At 41.6% G+C, this 16,947-nt stretch overlaps 1 protein-coding gene across 5 annotated transcripts in view; it reads left to right on the forward strand.

Annotated features, from left to right (window-relative positions):
* CDK14 (cyclin dependent kinase 14) overlaps nucleotides 1-10,745 on the forward strand; it is a 701,998-nt gene extending 691,253 nt beyond the window's left edge. For all 5 annotated transcript variants that reach the window (XM_057504492.1, XM_036911780.2, XM_036911782.2 and 2 more), the window contains one exon: nucleotides 7,378-10,745. The gene's annotated coding sequence lies outside the window, so the exon portion shown is untranslated. The remainder of the gene's footprint in view (nucleotides 1-7,377) is intronic.
* The last annotated feature ends 6,202 nt before the right edge of the window (nucleotides 10,746-16,947 follow it).

The following is a 16,947-nucleotide window of genomic DNA, read 5'->3' on the forward strand; positions in this document are numbered from 1 at the left end:
TCTCACAGCTCTGGAAGCTGGAAGTCCAAGATCAAGGTGCTGGCAGATTCAGTGTCTGGTGAGGCTGCCTTCCTCTTCTTGTGTCCTTACATGATGGAAGGAGTGAGAGAGCTCTGTGGGGTCTCTTTCATAAGGGCACTGATCTCATTCATGTGCACTTCACCCTCGTGAATCATGACCTGATCTCCTCCCACAGGTTCCACCTTGGAATACCATCACACTGGGGATTAGATTTCAACATAGGAATGTGGGTGGGTGTGTGGGGGGGCATAAACATTTAGTCTATAGCACATAGCACTCACAAAAGTGGTAAAAACACCAAAAGAAACACTAGTCTGCAGGTGAGAGAAGTTTGATGAAAGGGTCAAAGACGCCAAATTTGGGGTGAAAGGGCAAAACAAGCAAAGATCTAGGAGAATTGTGTAATAAATAATTTTACGACAGAACATGTGACCAAACCAGCAAAGAGGAAGCATGTCGGGTACATGGACAGCATGTACGGTACTATACGCCTGTCCAGCTCACATACAACCATGTTTATGTGTGTTGCACATGGCTGCCATGACTTGGTGGCTCAAACTTTTAACAGTGGAAAGAAATCTTTCACATGAACCAGTATGACTTCCGGTATATGTTGACACCATTCTCTATTTACCAATTACATGTGATCTAATTTTCACTAAAGAAATGTGTGTTTTAGCTTTGCAAGTTTCTGCTGAATAAGGTGGTTCACGAGACAGATTGAAAATTGTAGGCAATCATATATTTTGAATTCAAAGCCCTTAGCATGAAAATTTCTTGTGCTTCAACCCTTTGAATGATAATACTAGACAAGTTTTTATTTGACAGGAAAAAAAACACCCAAAATGAAGTCTCAGGTCTCTTTTTAGATCTCTTAATCAAAGTCAGACATGACCCCTCATGTTTCTCTCACTGCTAAATACTTAGAAGTGGTTTGATGGTATTTGATATATGATATTTGTGTGTGTGTGTATGTGTGTTTTAAGTTGCAAAATATGCACACACTTCAGGGCTACATGACTTTCTATTTTGTTTATTTAAATGTAGTTTAGTGGATCTGTAATGTATAAGAAAGGTAAAAGGATCAGACTCCTATTTAATTAACTTATGTCCACTTGGCAGCCAGTCAGTTGTAAAAGGTATGCTGAGCAAAGAAAGCTTCAAATATGAAGTCCTTGAAAAGAATGAAGTGACATTCTTTTCAAGGATTTCATATTTGAAACATTTGGTGAAGGCTTATCTATTCTTAATGTGTCATATAAACTATTTCAATGATTTCAAACCTCACTCTGTGTGTGTGTGTATGGTTATATATATAATATATATTTTTATGTGTGTGTGTTGTGTATATATATATATGGTTTTTTAAAAGATGAACTGTGTCTTAGTGGTTCCTAGAAGACCTAGATCAGTATTCTTCTTGTTCCCCAGCATTTCTTTAGCCTTTACTGAGACAGGAAGTATTCCCCAAATTGCCACCCTTTAGTCCACATGTGTCTAAATTATGACCCGGGTTCCACATTTACATAAATCCAATTTAATAAACAGTCACACCATTAAAATAGAGCATACTTTTCAATTACGACTAATTATACATCATATAATTCCTGGTCTTTAATGAGGATTTCAATAAATGTTTGCAGATACTGATGATTCTTGCAATGATACATTAAGTTAGCTTCCTTGTGTGAGAAATGCTTTGTTTTGAAACATTAGAGTCATAGCTTTACTTTAAAATTTTTAATTAAAACCACCACTTTGGCAGGAAGCTTAAAATGTGCAAAGTGGCTGCAATTAGTACATTGTGCACCCATATGGATGTTACCAAACAGCTTTCAACTTACAGGGTTTGGGCCACTCTGAATGACAGACCTTCTGTTAAGCTTAAAACAAAGCCTGTCTATCTTGCATTCATTTTAATTAATATTTTCTTGCTGGTCTCAAAGATGTGTTCTCTACCCGGGAGAAAAAGCAGGATTATCATAAATCAGAAAGAAGTCACAGACGTAGGTCTAATTTTCTACTACCCTCTGTGTCACCCACTTCTTCCCCCTTCTCCCCCACAAGGAGTTTCAGTGCAATAGCAGAGTAACTAGAAAACACTGATTCAGAAGAAAACCTCTGATTCTAGCCATAATCATAACTAAACTTACTTGAAAAAAATGAATGAATGAAGCTGTCCCCAGACTTTTTGAAATTAGTGTGGAGTTTAAAACCTATCATTTTGAATCCAACTTTCATATGAGATCTACCATATAAAATTTGAGTATATGTATTGTATACATACAAATGAGTATATGTGTCATATTTGTATGTGTCTGTATATATACAGGATATTTATGCTTCAGAGAGAGATTCATACTTGCTTCGATGCTTAGGGTTTAGTAACCTATGTGGACCTCATTTTCTACAGTAGTGAATTCTGCTTGAAGATGAATTTGGTACAAAAGATTACTTTGGTTGTTTTTCTTAGTATTTTAAGCAAAATCAAACTCCAAGTGTCACAGCCTGGTAGGTTTGGGTTTTTTTTTCCTGGATATTTTCCATGTGAAATCTCATTAATAATGATACTTGGGGAAGGGACACTCTCTGGGCTTTGTTTTCAGTGACATTAGAATAAACACTATGCATGGTTATAGGTGCTAATTTAGATTCTTATTTTCTAACATCTCCCCTTTAACCACTTTCCATTTACCTACAGAAAGATACGCCATTGCCACCAGAATCCTCTCTCTGGGTGTCCAGTTTAGGCCAGTTTTGAATGCTGGTTTAAAAAGTAGACAGCTAAAATGATCCCCCCAGTCTTCAACAAATACTTAAGAATAAGATAAATGTGACAAGTACAAAGCAGAACTGTAATCTTACAGGACCTGTGGGTAAAATAATTCATCCAGTATGTGGGTGAGTGGAAAGGCAAAAAGCGGTAAGCCCGCTCTGCCACCACCGTAGCAGGTTCTGGGAGTTCTGTTTTACGTCAGCATATTGGAAAGTCATTCCCCATTCCCACTAGGTTTGGCACAAAGATACCCTAGTTTTTCATATTGTCTGGATTTTACATATTTATTTCCTTTTTTTAAAAGCATATAGTTAATTACATACCTATCTTTACAGGCCTTCTTATTTATGAGTGTTTTGGATTCTACATTGGAAAAGAAGGTCAGAATTCATTTTATTCTAGGTCAGAAACAGATAAAAGCTAAACTTGATCAAGTGCCATACATTGCTTCTCTGGAAGAGAACTTTATTATTTTATGGTTTTGTGCTGTCTGTGTGGTAGCTTTCTTTCCTTCAAATTTTAAGAATTCTTCTGTCTCTGTGTTAGGCATCTTTACAAAGAAATCTCTCAAATAGAAATGAGTGGATTACCCTACAGCTTCACATATATCCTGGTGAATATCCTATTCACAGTTGAAGTGATGAAAAGAAACCTACAGTTGTTTTAATTTGAAACCAAAATGATAGCTTCTCTCCAGTGAGGCTTACAGGGGGAAAAAATGGGCCAAAGTTTTTCTGTAGAAAAAAAAATACTTAGCAGAGAGGCAGTGTAGCAGGTGGGGAAACCCAATAAAACAAACACAAAACCTTAGAGTGGGTAATAGGCTACCCAGAGAGAGACCAGCAATCACATGGAAGCACCCTGAGCTGGGATCCTTAGCCGCATCTTCCCGCAGGCGTGTAAACTGCATACATGTGTGCAGGGTGGGGTGTGTGTGTATGTACACACAGAGATTGAACAAGGAGCACAGAGGGAATTAGAAAGAGCCTGGTCCGTTTTTAATTTGGGTCTGTCTGCTTGCATTTAGCACTTAAGGGCTTCTACATTCAGTTTGCTCAAAAGACTGATGAAGCACTCCTTGCTTATGCCACAAATCAGAAATGCATGAAGTGCAGCTGCAGAGATAATACATTTTCCCCAAAGGCTTTGGCTGAGCAAATTAGGTGTCAATGGGGTGCCTGCGCAGGCAGTACTCTCTCTAATTAGTCTCTTGAGCCTAGTTGGTGGCCGGTATGAGATGATCTAATCAATTGGTCTGTGTCTGATGGTTCGTGTAAAAATCCTACCAGGCAGACTCTCTCCCACAGGTCACCCACCTGCACAGCAGGACTGCTCATTTTCATTTTTCATCTCCTCCATCACATGATGCTGACAGTTGGTTTTAAGAAAATTGAATCCAAAAAATATCTAGTTCATAGGGCACATGGGTCAGAACAAAGTTGCATTATGGGTATCAGCGATCCAATTAATTAATATTTATAGCTGAGAAACTATGTAGATATTTCTGAATAAGGATTTTATCAATAAGATCCAATTTCTTGTTTAAAACATTCATTGCTAGGGAAAGAACATTGTAAAAGCAGAAAGCAAGATAAAAATGGCATCCATTAATCTTGTGACTTATGTACCTATGAGTTGATATGCACGTGGTTGAGCTTATAATTCATATTCACTGTTCATATGTATTGTGTAGGTAGTCTATTTTAATAATCAATTCAATGTAAAGGAAGGATTTACATTGCTATTATATTTTGCTTCCCTGTGAAGGTCATATACCCTTTTCTCTACCTACATCCCCACCCATCAAATGTATGATTTAGATTTTAAATAATTTTTCTAGCAGTAAACTGACCTACCTTACACACAGTCCTTGAAAACTGAAACACAGATGCTGCCCAATGGGGGCGAAAGGTCATCCCATGCTGCTGTTAAACAATATCAGGCAAGGTAGTTGGCACAGTTTGGGCTTTGAGTCATCTCACAAGGATGGGAAGGTCTAGCTCTGGGCACCTCCCTTCCATTTTTAATTATTGGCTCCTTCCAGTAAATGTCTGAGCCCAAACCTAAGTTTGGAAGAGAAAGAACATTTTTGTCATTTGCTTCATAAAAATGTCAAGTTTGGCGGTGGAGTTGGGGGACTGGCTGAAGATGCCTGTGGACAGGTGTGCTTGAAATGCTATGAGGACAAGTACTTTCTCTCCTTGGTGTCAATGGCCTCAGAAAAGACACCAGTGCCTACATCAGAATGTGTGATTACATGGGAGCCACAGGTAGAGCAAAAAGCAGATTTTCCTCACTTCCCTGGAAGAACAAGGGTGGCATAGGAGCTAAGGCAGTTGTTCCCATGTAATTATTTTTGCTACAGTGATTTCTTTAAGATGACGTTTGATAAAGGCATATCTGGGCAACCTGGTAGGGGTGAGAGGTGGCCAAGTGAGCCACATAGAAAACTGCCCCATAAGCAGCAAGTATTTGAGATCACAACTGAGGAGTATGGACTTAGTGGTAGCAAGGGGCCCATGCAAGATACCCATTCACCCCAAGGCCTCTCCTTCCACCCCTAGACCTCTCCCAGAAATGTAAGGTAAGGCCTTTTGTTTACATCTGGCTTAGTCACTGAGGACAGAGAACTCTTAAAAATGGAATGTTATCCCTACCTTACACCATACACAAAAATTAACTCAAAATGGGTTGAAGATCTAAAGGGTTAAAATTACAAAACTCTTAGAAGAAAACAGGAATAAATCTTCATAACCTTAGATTTGACAATGGGTTTTTAGATATGATACCAAAACCAAAGCAATAAAAGAAAAAAATGGATCTGTTGGACTTCATCCTAATTTAAAGTTTTTGTATGTCCAAGGACACTATCAATAAAGTAAAAAGGCAGTCCACAGTATGGGAGTAAATATTTGCAAATCAAGAGATTCATATCCAAAATATATAAAGAACTCCTACAACTCAACAACAACCCCATTTTAAAAAATGGGAAGAGGACTTGCATACATATTTCTCCAAAGAAAATATACAAATAGCCAACCATGCAAAGGTACTCAATGTCCCTAGCCCTGAGGAAAACACAAATCAAAACCACAATGAGATAATGGATGAACAAAATGTGGTTTATCCATACAATGCAATATTATTCACCATAAAAAAGAATGAAGTACTGATACATGGTACAACACTGATGAACTTTACAAACATTATATTAAGTGAAAGAAGCCAGACACAAGAGGTCACACACTGTATGATTCCATTTACATGAAATCTCGGAATAAGTAAATACAATGAAACAGAAAACAACTAAGTTGTTGCCTGGGGCTAGGGCAAGGGGAGATGGGAGTGCCCACTTAAGGATGTGGGGCCTTTGTGGGTGACAAAAATGTTTTAGAACTAGATAGGGGTGATGGTTGCATAACAAGGTACTAAATGCCACTAAATCATAGGCTTTAAAATGGTTAATTTTGTTATATAAATTTCACTCACTAAAAAAAGGATGGAAGGTTAACCTTCCCAGAAATCATGACAGTAAGTGGTAAAAGCAAGCAGAGGGTGAGGAGGATGCGCTTCTTACCTGGAAGACTGGAACTTTGTGCTTTGTTGGTCAAGGTAGTGCCTTGCAGGGGTGCAGCCCTAGGTAGGACAGCCTGTATGGGCTGCAGGACGAAGATTGCCCTGTGAGGGCTTCACCAAAGGCTGTGTTTCCCCCTCTGCCTGGGAAGATGACAGTGTGGCACTGCAGAAGGGGATAGGCAGACCTGACCAGGCCTCCGTGACCTCAGCTTCTAAGTCAAGATAATGAGTTGGTTTTGGGACTCCATGGAGCTGGTGGATCAAACTCTGGACTGTGTGATGACTCTGGGATGTTTCTTTTCCCACTTCCTGGCAAGACATTTTTCCCCATTCTATTGACTCACTGAAAATGCTTACAGACCAAAAAGAAATGTGGAGAGGAGCAGAGTGAACATTCCTCCTTTCTTCTTGAAACATTCACATGGAAGCACTCACTGCATTTAAGCAGCTGTCATTGGGGTTGTTTGCAAGATGTTGGGGAAAGACTGGCAATTCAGGTCATGCTGGCCAATTTTCCTTCTGCTGAAACTAGGTCTGATAATGAGGAACTGAGGAATTATATACAGCTGGATTTTTTAAACAGTGTGTATGCAATCCATTTATCTACTTCATGTTCATAAAAATGAACATGATGATATGTCCTTTTAATGGCCTGTATGATGCTACAGGCACTTAATTAAGACCAGTATTGCTACTAATGATTTGGGGAAGGAAATTTGCTGAATTTCCTTTTCACTAAATAATCCAAGAGGAGGTTAGACCATTTCAATTCATGGAGTTAAAAGTTATTTTGAGGAGAGAAAATGCAGTCAGAACGTTTGCTTGTTATAAGAATTGTTTTAAGAAGACTACTTTGCCTCAGATACATGTGCTAAGGTGGCTGTGGAGAAAAGGGACAGGCTCACTTTGGCCTGAGCAATTTTGATGTCTCGTGTAATTTGGGAAAAAAATGAATGATTCAAGTTTTTTTTACATATAACAATTTTCTCTTTTCCTCCTTCCAGGATTACGTTGTCATCATTCTGGAAAGAAGAAAAAAAAAAACATTAATGAAGTGGCCAATGATATGAAGGGAATTGTGGGTCAGCTTCCTTTCAGTCCCTGTGGTAGATTTCACTTACAAGAAAATTGAAGCTGGCAAGACCGTTTTCTCTGCAATTTATTTAAAACCGTGCACGCATTTGGATACCTTGTGATTTCCAAGAACTATGTGAAGATTAAGCTCTGCAAACTGTTACATGGCATGCATTCTTTTCAGTCTTTTGTGTTTGATTTTGTTTGATTTCCCTCTGCAGCACAGCATCTCTGTAAAGGTTTTTATGCTTTCACCAGCCATGTCTTAAATACATTAAGACAACACATTTGGTGTCCACACTTCTTCAGTAATGTCTGCACTTGAAAGCCACATGGTGGCATAAAACAATGTGTGTTTTCTTTGAGAACAGTGCACATTTTGCAACCACTAGGAAGGAACTTTTTAGCTAAAGCAAATCCATGTTCTCAGACTGGCTTGACAACTTGGTCCCTGGCTGTGGGGCCTCACTTGTTGCTTACCTTTGGACGACATTTGCAAATGTGGTTTTCTTCTTGGAAATTACTGCACGTGTACATAGGATATCAAAATCTGCCTAGTATCTTCAAGCCACGTAGCATGACTGTTTTCCAAGTAGGCTGGAAGTAAAGAAACAAACATCAAGCATTAAGAACAAAGACAGGGATGAATTGCATACATTTCAACCTCAGGAAATTGAGGTAACTTTTTCATATTTTCCGGATCTTGTCAATGTATTTTTTCCATCCACTCTGTTACACTTTGTATTTTCTAAATGGAGAAAAGAAAAGAATCGAATGTTTAAAACTTGAGTGCAAAAGAATTGTATCTGCTGGATGAGCCCTGAAAACTGTCTTTGCTAGTTAATGTTTAAAAAGCAAATTACAAAGTTAGCCAGAGTTAAGAAGTTGCTCATTTACACCAAAGCACATTTACGTTATATATATTTTTTAATTCTAAGCTGACCAGAGCACATCTTTGGGGACCTTAATTTTAAAGTTTCCCAGAAAATGTTCTAACACAAATATTAGAAACAACACAGGGAAGAGTCTTGCTTTAAAGATGGAAAAGGAGGAAAAGAAAGGCCTCACTCTTCATGTTTAAGAAGATGAGGGACCACGGAGGATGAAGGTGAGTATGTGACACAGGTTGGGCATGAACTGTGCTCTGACCTGGAGGGAGAGCTGCCTGCTGCAGGCCTCCTGGGGGCAGGGGGCAGGTCTCCCTGCTGAATCCCAAGTAATACTGAGGCCAAGGGTATGATTAGGAAACTTCACCTACAGCCTGAAACTTGACTCCTCAGAACACAAATTCCTATGAAATACCTTCCTGTACACTGTGTTACATTTTCCTATTAGAAAGGAGAGTCTAAGAGCTTGAAATGTGTCATACTTTTTAGGATCAAGTGTAGGAATTAATTATGAGCTGGTTTGGCAGAGACTCTGAGAATCAGGTAAGGGAAAAGCTTTTCTGTAGTCAAACCCAGCATACCTAGAAAATTGGACACAGGATTTCTAAGCATCAACATGATACCTTCCCTGGAGAGGAGTATGAATATATATATCTCTCTCAAGGTCACAATCCATCCTATTCAGAAGCAGAATTCATTTAAGTTTCTAAGTGCAAAACAAGGAATTATTTACCGACTGATTTTAAGAAGAGCAAAAGTTCCCCAAGGCTAGAGTGTTTACTATTTGCTACCTAGAAATCTTTCCCATTCTTCTTTCATGCATTCCAATGCCCTAGAAATCATTAGAAGCATTTTAATTTAACATGTACTTAAATTAGGATTTCTTAAATATGGAGAGAAAACCTTACATGCAGTCAAAAGGACTTTGCCTGTGAATTGTTTTGAATTATTCATTTGGGGGAGAGATATAACTTTGTATTTTACTAAGTTTAAACCAAGAGCAACTGATTATTAAATCTTGCTATTTAATAAGATTGCTAACGTAAGAATTTGAAAATATTTAATGTTGAAAGATTTCAATTAGGAATGTTTGAGTCGTTCAGGGATATATGCCCCTGTCATAAGCGGCTTCTCTTAGGAAATGAAACATTATACTATTCAGTGGGGGGTGGGGGGGATCGGTTTTATTACAGAGACATATGTCTCAGAAGGTCTCATGCAGGAGGTTTTCAGTTCCTCATCCTTGCCATCAGTGCAGGAAATGCAAACTTTGGTTTGTCTCTCTCCTTTCCTCTCCCATTTACAGTCACATTCATTCTTCTTCCCCCTCTTTCTCTTGCTGAGGGCAGCCATGAAAATCATTACACATTGTGTTCATTAGCAGATTTATTATTCTATTGAGAAAGCACTGGAATGTTTTGTGAGATTATTTTTATATGAAGGAGTAGGTTGAATTTAAACAGCTGGAAGAGTAAGACTACGTAAGCCTAGTGATTGGGTCAGTGGGACATCACTGCACACACAGTATTCTGAAAGGAATTTAGGGCTTCATTTCCATTTTCTGAAAGGAACAGTTTGGTTGACTTAACACAAGATATATAGGGCACGAAAAAACTGTTTGCAGCACTCAGAAAAAAAACGGGGGGCAAAAGGCAGGGTGGCTGTCCATCCACTAATACAAGGGTGAGAAGCTATTTCTACCTCCCAAGAGTGGTGAGAAAAGTGTGCAGGGGAGCCTCCAGACTTTCAGAGAAAGCAAGGCCTCTTGGCATCCTCTCAGCATTTTCATGGTAGCCAGTGCAATAAGTACCCAGTTAGGCTTCTATATAAGACAGTCATCTGTGAATATTACTGGTTTTATAATCTTTGTTATACAAGAAGATGTTTAGGCTGTACGTACTGGGGTGGATCATTGCCTGCCCCCTATATGTAGGAATATGCTGCTTAATTGCGCCTAACTTCCATCTCCCTTACTGGCTTGTAGGCAGAAGAAATCATGTATGTTACTGCCTTGCAATTTTCTCACATACCCAAGAAAAGGTCTCAAATAAAAAAGCAATCTCCTCTCGTTCCTCTTCCCACAGCAGTGCATTTTAGAGGCACATAGAGAATCTACATTCTCTAGTTGGGATTATTTTTGTTTTTTTTTTTATTTTTCTTTTATCTTTTTTGTATGATATACATTGAGATGTGTACTTTCTAGCAGGAGGTTGGTACCTAAGAAATATGCTAGCATCCTTCAGAAACTATTATGCTTCAAAATGACACATTGTAAGGAGAATGGAACAATACATGTTGCATATTTGTTACCAGTTGTAACTTGTCTGTATTATGAAAGATGTAACAGTTTGTCAGCTGTCACTATTGTTTTCTTGTAACATGATATGGAATAAAGTATAGCAGAATCTCTGTACATTATCTCCATCAGTCTTTTTGGTGGATGCCAAGTAGCACCATACACCATATCAAAGAAACGTTGTCTTAAAAACTTTCAGACACAACCATTGTCAAAGAGTGAAATAAGAGAGCACACCCACAATGCTCTTGGACGTGAGAGTGTTCCAAGAGTCTGCTGACCCGTCCCTTTCTTTGATTTGCTATATACCAGATTTAGGTAAAGGGGTAGACACTGCAAAACAAACCTTATGAGCTGCAAAAGCTTCACAATTCTACCAGCGCCTACTGACGTTCTCTGCATGTTCTGTGCATCTGAGCAGATATGGTTTTGTTTAATGGTGTTCCTGTTTATCTTTTCTTGCTTCTTTCTTGATTTTTGTTTTGCACATATCCTAAGGTGAGGTGAGTAGGTCACTCTCCACTGGATACAAATCAAAGCGTCAGCACGCTGATATTCTGCCTGAAGCATTACTGAGCAAAACACACTTCCAGGAACACCACCTAGTGGTTGCCTGCATCTGAATGGGCAGGGCCCTGTTTGGAGCCTGCACTTGGGCTGACGATGCCACCTTGGGAGGCCATCTCATTTCTATCATCACTTCCTCCTCTTTGTTGGGTCTGTCTGCTTCATAACTCCAAACAAACTCCCATGATTTCATGAATTGTTAAAAATATTTGTGCCAGGTACAGTCACCAATTTATAAATATGATATTTGGTATATACACTTAAAGGTAAAAATTGAAGTTCAAGTCTCATGGGAAGATAACCTACTTCCCCTGGCTTTCCCCTGGGCAGACCCTTGCTCACCAGCAGCGACTTCAGGTTTCCCATCCCTTGCTCCTCTTTTAGAAATCCTGTGACTTCATAGCTTGTAAGTTGTTTGCAAACTAACAGTCTCACAAACTGAATGTTAGTGTTCTCAGCTAGCACACAGTCCCCTCCAGGAAAGCTCAGGAGAGCCACCATATATTTAGCCCTCCACTTCATCCTGCAGTTTCCCTAAAGCACAAGTCTGTGCCACAGGCACATGCATTTTCACATGGTAGTCCCGCTGCCACTATTCTGAGACAGGAGATTGTGTGGAAGTGGACTTCATGGTAGCCAAGGCAGAGGTAATAGGCAAATTTCTCAGTTAAATGGGAGTCATAAATTACCCTAGAAACTGATTAGAATTACAGAGGCATCAAAAAAAATCAATAAAATTTTTTAAAAAAAAGAATTACAGAGGCATCAAAAGAATGACTTGTTCTTCGGAGGTGTTTCAAGGGACCAAGCTGTGTGCCACTGTCCCACTTCCAACAGCTACATGCCCATTGTGAGGTCATTTCCAGAACCCTCAGTGATGGGCTCATATTTTAGAATTTGACTGTGTGCCTGGGTTGAATTTAATCCTACACCAGCCCTTAATGAAAGAAAGAAGGAGGTGGAGGGCTGGCATCTACAAGAAGCCAAAGAAACCAGTTTGAGAAATATTTTTAACTTTTTAAATGTGGCAGTAGAGATGGTAGTCATCTCTCAGCTCCATAATCGCCCAACATTCCCTCCTTTTTCAGCAAGGGCTCTTCCAGCTCTGCCAGGTTGGAGGATTCGATGTGTGCTCGCTGAGGCCAGCCGTTCTAGTCAGGAGGAGTCCTAGAGTCGTGGTTGGCCCCCAGAGTAAAGAGAAACCAGACGGGATGGTGTTGGAGCGACCCTGTGCCACCAGGTTACCCCATACAGCTGCTTAATGACGTGGGCATTGTAAACCCCTGCAGTGAGAACCCCACAGTGGCCCAGCAGCCTGCTGCTACCAGTGGGTGGAGGCGTTACAGGCATTAGCTTTGAGAAGCTTATACAGCAGACGGGGCTAGGATAAAGGACACAAATCGGGAAAACTGACAGAGCCAAGCACAATATTAGCTCGGAGCGGCCTTGCAGCCCCAGCCCCTCTGCCAAGGGTGCTGATGGGGTCAGGGGAGAATGGGATTCTTAGAGGATTGTCTTCACCTTCCCTGCGAGACCACCAGTAATTACGGAGGCCACGCTACAAAAGCGGGTAAGGGCTCCTGGTGGGAATGTATCCTGAGAAGTGGCCCAGCAGGGGTCCCGACGAAAGTATATGCTGCTAGCTACAGGCCAAGGCGTGCTGCTGGACAGGTGCAGATGCCGCCGCCGCGCCCTGGGACCTGTGTTTGAACCATAGTTCAAGCATTTGCAGCGGTGCAAATGGAAGTCGGCTTTATACATCATACAACAGGGTGAAGCAATGACTCACTTCCTCTCCACCTTCAACCAAATCAGGTAACTGGGCGCCTTGCATCCTCACAGAAACGCTGTAATCTACTCAAGATTCTTGGGGGAAGCAGCCACAAGTCCTGCGACCTTCCTGTGCCTAACATCGGGGGGGATTCAGACCCTCCTACATCCATCCCCTTAGCCCGGTGGCTCGCAGTCCTGGCTCTCATTAGAATCGTGAGGGAGTTTAAAAAAACCCCTATTTATACTAGAAATGTTGAAGGTGGGGCCCTGGCATTGGTCTGGTTTGGAAGCCCAAGAGGTGATTCTGTGGTGCAGCACGGATGAGCACTGCTGGACTCTCCCCTTCCTCCTGTCTGTCGGCTGCTGTAGGGAGAGGGTAGGCAGACGTTCCCTGTGAGAACCAGAGAGTAAGTGCATCTGCTCTCCAAGCCACACAGGCTCTATCCCAACTTCTCACTCTACTGCTGTGTGTGAAGGCAGCCTCACATGACACATAAATGAATGAGTGCAGCTGTGTTCCAATAAAACAATTTGTGGACAGTGGAGTTTGAATGTCATATCATTTTCACATCATGAAATATATTCTTTTGATTTTTTAAAAATGATCTTAAAACTTAAAACCCATTCTTAGCTCACAGTCTGTATAAAAACACGCCATGGTTAGGAATGTGCCTTGGGGCTGTGGCTTGCTTACCTCAGCTTAGGAAACAGCCCTGGTAATGGGATCAGCTGGGACCCTTCCTGGCATTTTCTGGGTCTAAGGCAGAGTCAAAATGGAGGCCCAGATACTGTATATCTACATATTTAAAAATATAAATCCAACTAACAAAATGTCTTACTCTGATAATCACGTCTTCATAATGACCTAGAAGGCCAGGGTTGCACTTAGAATTCTCCAAGGTCTTCCCCAAAACATGGCACATGTAGAGAGCTGGTTCAAGACCTATCCCCTCTTCAGGCCCCCTCCCAGCCCTCGGTGTGTGTGTCTATGGAGAGAATCACACATACCTGTGTGTGGGCCCCCAGCTCCCACATCCACAGTCATGACTTTGGCCAAACCCCTCCTCAGCCAGCCCTTGGGGATCAGGTGCATAACCTCAGGGAAGGTAGTCTGAGGGAAGACTCCATTTCTGGAGAGAATTCCAGGTCCCCAACAGCTGGAGTACATAGAGTGGAAGTGGGGAGTAGGACTCTGGGGGCATGGCACTGTGGACTCCTCTCTTCTGTAGGGGAGACTATGCCTGTGGGGGTCAGAGCCAGGCCCTCTAAATGTGGGAACCAAAATGGGGCCCCCTCCCCTGTCTAAGGGCCCTGCAGGTGTGTGACAGGATCCTGAGAATTAGCTCCAGTGGGTTTCAGGTCCCTTGTGTGTTTCATGGACACACCCCACTCTGAGTCCCTAGAGGCAGGGCTCATCATGTGTAGCAGAACCATTGTGAAAAAGGGTAGTTTTCTCAGCACATCTCTTGAAATTAAAGCATCTGGCCTCCTGTCAGTTGTGTAATAGAACTAGCTGGTACACATTCACATGACCCAATTGTTAAATATTTAGGAACTTTGTAAACTTTCTTAAATCATTGAGAACTTGAAATCAGATGGGAGTATTTACACCACAGAAATGAGCAAACTTTATAAATCAGGCCCCCCCCCTTTTTTTTGAAAGCCTGTGTCCCAACACACCATGCCTCTTGTCTTGACCACTTTCTTTCCAGGCCCAATCTCCCGTCTCCCCCAGCACACGTCTTCCACCTGCGGCATGCTAAACTTTCACTGACACGGGATGTGCCAATCCTTCTCATGCCTCTGTCCTCGAGCACACACTGTTCCCTCTAATTGGAACGCCCTTTCCCTCTTTTTCTAGCAGCCAAATTCCTATTAATCCTTTTAAGACCTTGTTCAAAATGCTCTCTCTTGCAAAACATTCCAGAATCCTCCTCAAAACAGTTTATCTTCTTCCATGCCCTCATATCAATTTGAAAATAGTAACAAGGCAGGTCTTTTTTCAACCTTTATATCAAGGCAGGAAATGGTGGCCAAGTGTGGGGAAAATGGAAATTCCCGTGGGCAGGGTTCTCACCTGGCCCTGGTCCACTCGCTCACTGCACACGTGTGGGCAATACTTTACACTGACTCTCTATATAAAGAGCTCCGCCCAGTGCTCTGGGCCACACGGCTGCAGGAGAGCAGAGCCTGGAGTGGTGGCAGTGCCGAGGACAGACACAGACGACTGCAGAGGCGGAGAGGCCCAGAGGCAGAGACCGGCTTACTGCATGCAGACTCGCTCTGAGGAGGATGGGATTCTAGCGCTTGACCTGCCACCATGGGAATAAAGTTCGGTATAAAACCTTTCACCCCAAGGAAGTTCCATGGTCATTTTTTGGTCTCACCAAATCAAGAGTGAACTTGCCCAGGGCTGAAACTGATTGGCAAGACACTAAGGTACAATAAATATTTAACAGTTTTTAAAATGTGACAATTGTTAAAGGATAGCACAGATTGAACAAGAGTACTATGGAATATAGTTTACTTTCTGAGAAAGGACTGTGAGTCCTGCAAGCAATATGAATATACCGTATGTATGCTACATGCAAGCCTATGCAGGGACCTGCCCGACTCTGTGGGAGAAAGAGAACCCAAAGCGGGGAGATTGCTGTGTGCCCTGAAGGAATGCAAGAGACGCAATGGTTCCTAAAGCCGGCTGACTGCCGAAGTCACTTGCGGAGCTTTCCAGACACTCCTACTGACCACAGGATCTGAGGTGGCAGCCCAGGTGTGTGTACTTTAAAAACTATCTCCTTAAGTGATGCCAATGGTCAGGCGTGACTGAACCACCCTGTTGGGAAGGTTAGAGGTGTAACCTCCTACCCAGTAGATTTATCTCCTCAAATCTCCCCTCCACCCTCTCCACCTGAAGACTCTATTCAAATTGCAAATTATTTGAGAGGCACTCCTTCAGACCTTTCCCTCACCTCCAGAGCGAAGTCTAAGCTCTGTACAACGGTAGCGAGCTCCCATGCCTCATGATCTCCGCTTCCTTCCTCTTCATTTTCATATCCTCTCCTCCCCTCCTCCGGTCCCCCCTTGTCTCCTGTCTTCCAGCCTCAGAAAATGCTGGCTAGTTTCCCCATTTCCCCTCCCTCTGCATGGGACCCTTCTCACACCTCCCCAGGTAGCTACATCCTTAAAGACACCTTTTGCATCACCTCCTCTGTGCACCTTCATTGACAAGGTCCCTTCCTCTGGTTGGTTGACCCTTTTCTCTCCATTCTTCCCTCCTGTCACTCATACAGTGTGGCAGAGGCTGACTAAAGGTTTCTCTCCTGATCTAGACCAGCGAGACCACATTTTTCACCCCCCTTACGGAGTCTGACCAATGGACTAGTAAGAAATGACTGCACCACTTCCAGGCCTGACCCGTGAAAGCTCCCTGGACCCAGTTCCCATGCTCCTTCCCTTTCTTGCCATCTTCATGCATATGAGCATGGCCAGTTGGAAGTTTGCATGTTTAAGAAGATGAAACCACATATGGAAGAATTATTGCTTGGAATGAAGACACATGATGGATGAGAAGTTCTTTTGGGGACTTCCAATGGGCAAGACATAAACTTCCATTGTGGATTAACTGTAAAAAAAAATTGAACTCCAATTATTCAACAAATAATTATTGAATAACTGCCATGCATCCGGAGTATTCTGAGCACTGAAGATATGGTCATGAGCAACCCTTCTCTCAGAGTGGGAGAGATCATTTTAAAATTAAAGAACATAATTTCAAGTCGTGTTAAGTACAATGAAAAACTCTGGACATCTCTACCACTACATTTTTTCATTTTATTATAATGACTCTTTTTTCCTTATTTATAATTTTATTCCCACTTACTAATACATTGCCAACTTTTATTTTAACTGCCTTTTTAATGTGTCTACCTTTACACACCAGACTGAGTGTTCGAGGGTAAGTACTGGATCTTTTTTTT

This window comes from Manis pentadactyla, chromosome 7 (assembly GCF_030020395.1).
Source record: "Manis pentadactyla isolate mManPen7 chromosome 7, mManPen7.hap1, whole genome shotgun sequence".
Taxonomy (NCBI): domain Eukaryota; kingdom Metazoa; phylum Chordata; class Mammalia; order Pholidota; family Manidae; genus Manis; species Manis pentadactyla.